Below are 5,708 nucleotides of genomic sequence, written 5' to 3'. Positions count from 1 at the left end.
TATAAAACATAAACCAAACGTTGGAGGTGGTCATTTCCTAATGCACAGTAATAAACTCGGCACTCTAAAGCACCCGAGAGGGTTTTTTTCGATGCCAACCTAACCAGAGTGACGGGAGCGGCACAATTCAGAAAAAGTGCTCAGCTCGCCGAGAAAATGCGATTTAAGCAATAAAATTAAAAATGCTTATTAAACATAAACCAAACGTTGGAGGTGGTCATTTCTTCATGCGCAGTGAATAACTCGGCACTCTAAAGCACCCGAGAGCGTTTTTTTCGATGCCAACCTAACCAGAGTGACGGGAGCGGCACAATTCAGAAAAAGCGCTCAGCTCGCCGAGAAAATGCGATTTAAGCAATAAAATTAAAAATGCTTATAAAACATAAACCAAACGTTGGAGGTGGTCATTTCTTCATGCGCAGTGAATAACTCGGCACTCTAAAGCACCCGAGAGCGTTTTTTTCGATGCCAACCTATAGTGACGGGAGCGGCACAATTCAGAAAAAGCGCTCAGCTCGCCGAGAAAATGCGATTTAAGCAATAAAATTAAAAATGCTTATAAAACATAAACCAAACGTTGGAGGTGGTCATTTCTTCATGCGCAGTGAATAACTCGGCACTCTAAAGCACCCGAGAGCGTTTTTTTCGATGCCAAGTGACGGGAGCGGCACAATTCAGAAAAAGTGCTCAGCTCGCCGAGAAAATGCGATTTAAGCAATAAAATTAAAAATGCTTATAAAACATAAACCAAACGTTGGAGGTGGTCATTTCTTAATGCGCAGTAATAAACTCGGCACTCTAAAGCACCCGAGAGCGTTTTTTTCGATGCCAACCTAACCAGAGTGACGGGAGCGGCACAATTCAGAAAAAGTGCTCAGCTCGCCGAGAAAATGCGATTTAAGCAATAAAATTAAAAATGCTTATAAAACATAAACCAAACGTTGGAGGTGGTCATTTCTTCATGCGCAGTGAATAACTCGGCACTCTAAAGCACCCGAGAGCGTTTTTTTCGATGCCAACCTAACCAGAGTGACGGGAGCGGCACAATTCAGAAAAAGTGCTCAGCTCGCCGAGAAAATGCGATTTAAGCAATAAAATTAAAAATGCTTATAAAACATAAACCAAACGTTGGAGGTGGTCATTTCTTAATGCGCAGTAATAAACTCGGCACTCTAAAGCACCCGAGAGCGTTTTTTTCGATGCCAACCTAACCAGAGTGACGGGAGCGGCACAATTCAGAAAAAGTGCTCAGCTCGCCGAGAAAATGCGATTTAAGCAATAAAATTAAAAATGCTTATAAAACATAAACCAAACGTTGGAGGTGGTCATTTCTTAATGCGCAGTAATAAACTCGGCACTCTAGAGCACCCGAGAGCGTTTTTTTCGATGCCAACCTAACCAGAGTGACGGGAGCGGCACAATTCAGAAAAAGTGCTCAGCTCGCCGAGAAAATGCGATTTAAGCAATAAAATTAAAAATGCTTATAAAACATAAACCAAACGTTGGAAGTGGTCATTTCTTCATGCGCAGTGATAAACTCGGCACTCTAAAGCACCCGAGAGCGTTTTTTTCGATGCCAACCTAACCAGAGTTACGGGAGCGGCACAATTCAGAAAAAGCGCTCAGCTCGCCGAGAAAATGCGATTTAAGCAATAAAATTAAAAATGCTTATAAAACATAAACCAAACGTTGGAGGTGGTCATTTCTTCATGCGCAGTGATAAACTCGGAACTCTAAAGCACCCGAGAGCGTTTTTTTCGATGCCAACCTAACCAGAGTGACGGGAGCGGCACAATTCAGAAAAAGCGCTCAGCTCGCCGAGAAAATGCGATTTAAGCAATAAAATTAAAAATGCTTATAAAACATAAACCAAACGTTGGAGGTGGTCATTTCTTCATGCGCAGTGAATAACTCGGCACTCTAAAGCACCCGAGAGCGTTTTTTTCGATGCCAACCTAACCAGAGTGACGGGAGCGGCACAATTCAGAAAAAGCGCTCAGCTCGCCGAGAAAATGCGATTTAAGCAATAAAATTAAAAATGCTTATAAAACATAAACCAAACGTTGGAGGTGGTCATTTCTTAATGCGCAGTAATAAACTTGGCACTCTAAAGCACCCGAGAGCGTTTTTTTCGATGCCAACCTAACCAGAGTGACGGGAGCGGCACAATTCAGAAAAAGTGCTCAGCTCGCCGAGAAAATGCGATTTAAGCAATAAAATTAAAAATGCTTATAAAACATAAACCAAACGTTGGAGGTGGTCATTTCTTCATGCGCAGTGATAAACTCGGCACTCTAAAGCACCCGAGAGCGTTTTTTTCGATGCCAACCTAACCAGAGTGACGGGAGCGGCACAATTCAGAAAAAGTGCTCAGCTCGCCGAGAAAATGCGATTTAAGCAATAAAATTAAAAATGCTTATAAAACATAAACCAAACGTTGGAGGTGGTCCTTTCTTCATGCGCAGTGATAAACTCGGCACTCTAAAGCACCCGAGAGCGTTTTTTTCGATGCCAACCTAACCAGAGTGACGGGAGCGGCACAATTCAGAAAAAGTGCTCAGCTCGCCGAGAAAATGCGATTCAAGCAATAAATTAAAAAATGCTTATTAAACATAAACCAAACGTTGGAGGTGGTCATTTCTTCATGCGCAGTGAATAACTCGGCACTCTAAAGCACCCGAGAGCGTTTTTTTCGATGCCAACCTAACCAGAGTGACGGGAGCGGCACAATTCAGAAAAAGTGCTCAGCTCGCCGAGAAAATGCGATTTAAGCAATAAAATTAAAAATGCTTATAAAACATAAACCAAACGTTGGAGGTGGTCATTTCTTAATGCGCAGTAATAAACTCGGCACTCTAAAGCACCCGAGAGCGTTTTTTTCGATGCCAACCTAACCAGAGTGACGGGAGCGGCACAATTCAGAAAAAGTGCTCAGCTCGCCGAGAAAATGCGATTTAAGCAATAAAATTAAAAATGCTTATAAAACATAAACCAAACGTTGGAGGTGGTCATTTCTTAATGCGCAGTAATAAACTCGGCACTCTTAAGCACCCGAGAGCGTTTTTTTCGATGCCAACCTAACCAGAGTGACGGGAGCGGCACAATTCAGAAAAAGTGCTCAGCTCGCCGAGAAAATGCGATTTAAGCAATAAAATTAAAAATGCTTATTAAACATAAACCAAACGTTGGAGGTGGTCATTTCTTCATGCGCAGTGAATAACTCGGCACTCTAAAGCACCCGAGAGCGTTTTTTTCGATGCCAACCTAACCAGAGTGACGGGAGCGGCACAATTCAGAAAAAGCGCTCAGCTCGCCGAGAAAATGCGATTTAAGCAATAAAATTAAAAATGCTTATTAAACATAAACCAAACATTGGAGGTGGTCATTTCTTCATGCGCAGTGAATAACTCGGCACTCTAAAGCACCCGAGAGCGTTTTTTTCGATGCCAACCTAACCAGAGTGACGGGAGCGGCACAATTCAGAAAAAGCGCTCAGCTCGCCGAGAAAATGCGATTTAAGCAATAAAATTAAAAATGCTTATAAAACATAAACCAAACGTTGGAGGTGGTCATTTCTTCATGCGCAGTGATAAACTCGGCACTCTAAAGCACCCGAGAGCGTTTTTTTCGATGCCAACCTAACCAGAGTGACGGGAGCGGCACAATTCAGAAAAAGTGCTCAGCTCGCCGAGAAAATGCGATTTAAGCAATAAAATTAAAAATGCTTATAAAACATAAACCAAACGTTGGAGGTGGTCATTTCTTCATGCGCAGTGAATAACTCGGCACTCTAAAGCACCCGAGAGCGTTTTTTTCGATGCCAACCTAACCAGAGTGACGGGAGCGGCACAATTCAGAAAAAGTGCTCAGCTCGCCGAGAAAATGCGATTTAAGCAATAAAATTAAAAATGCTTATAAAACATAAACCAAACGTTGGAGGTGGTCATTTCTTAATGCGCAGTAATAAACTCGGCACTCTAAAGCACCCGAGAGCGTTTTTTTCGATGCCAACCTAACCAGAGTGACGGGAGCGGCACAATTCAGAAAAAGTGCTCAGCTCGCCGAGAAAATGCGATTTAAGCAATAAAATTAAAAATGCTTATAAAACATAAACCAAACGTTGGAGGTGGTCATTTCTTAATGCGCAGTAAAAAACTCGGCACTCTAGAGCACCCGAGAGCGTTTTTTTCGATGCCAACCTAACCAGAGTGACGGGAGCGGCACAATTCAGAAAAAGTGCTCAGCTCGCCGAGAAAATGCGATTTAAGCAATAAAATTAAAAATGCTTATAAAACATAAACCAAACGTTGGAAGTGGTCATTTCTTCATGCGCAGTGATAAACTCGGCACTCTAAAGCACCCGAGAGCGTTTTTTTCGATGCCAACCTAACCAGAGTTACGGGAGCGGCACAATTCAGAAAAAGCGCTCAGCTCGCCGAGAAAATGCGATTTAAGCAATAAAATTAAAAATGCTTATAAAACATAAACCAAACGTTGGAGGTGGTCATTTCTTCATGCGCAGTGATAAACTCGGCACTCTAAAGCACCCGAGAGCGTTTTTTTCGATGCCAACCTAACCAGAGTGACGGGAGCGGCACAATTCAGAAAAAGCGCTCAGCTCGCCGAGAAAATGCGATTTAAGCAATAAAATTAAAAATGCTTATAAAACATAAACCAAACGTTGGAGGTGGTCATTTCTTAATGCGCAGTAATAAACTCGGCACTCTAAAGCACCCGAGAGCGTTTTTTTTCGATGCCAACCTAACCAGAGTGACGGGAGCGGCACAATTCAGAAAAAGTGCTCAGCTCGCCGAGAAAATGCGATTTAAGCAATAAAATTAAAAATGCTTATAAAACATAAACCAAACGTTGGATGTGGTCATTTCTCAATGCGCAGTAATAAACTCGGCACTCTAAAGCACCCGAGAGCGTTTTTTTCGATGCCAACCTAACCAGAGTGACGGGAGCGGCACAATTCAGAAAAAGTGCTCAGCTCGCCGAGAAAATGCGATTTAAGCAATAAAATTAAAAATGCTTATAAAACATAAACCAAACGTTGGAGGTGGTCATTTCTTAATGCGCAGTAATAAACTCGGCACTCTAAAGCACCCGAGAGCGTTTTTTTCGATGCCAACCTAACCAGAGTGACGGGAGCGGCACAATTCAGAAAAAGCGCTCAGCTCGCCGAGAAAATGCGATTTAAGCAATAAAATTAAAAATGCTTATAAAACATAAACCAAACGTTGGAGGTGGTCATTTCCTAATGCGCAGTAATAAACTCGGCACTCTAAAGCACCCGAGAGCGTTTTTTTCGATGCCAACCTAACCAGAGTGACGGGAGCGGCACAATTCAGAAAAAGTGCTCAGCTCGCCGAGAAAATGCGATTTAAGCAATAAAATTAAAAATGCTTATAAAACATAAACCAAACGTTGGAGGTGGTCATTTCTTCATGCGCAGTGAATAACTCGGCACTCTAAAGCACCCGAGAGCGTTTTTTTCGATGCCAAGTGACGGGAGCGGCACAATTCAGAAAAAGTGCTCAGCTCGCCGAGAAAATGCGATTTAAGCTATAAAATTAAAAATGCTTATAAAACATAAACCAAACGTTGGAGGTGGTCATTTCTTAATGCGCAGTAATAAACTCGGCACTCTAAAGCACCCGAGAGCGTTTTTTTCGATGCCAACCTAACCAGAGTGACGGGAGCGG

The sequence above is a fragment of the Syngnathus typhle genome, unplaced genomic scaffold, assembly GCF_033458585.1.
Source record: "Syngnathus typhle isolate RoL2023-S1 ecotype Sweden unplaced genomic scaffold, RoL_Styp_1.0 HiC_scaffold_81, whole genome shotgun sequence".
NCBI classification, from domain to species: Eukaryota; Metazoa; Chordata; class Actinopteri; order Syngnathiformes; family Syngnathidae; genus Syngnathus; species Syngnathus typhle.
Note: the sequence above shows the minus strand (reverse complement) of the source record.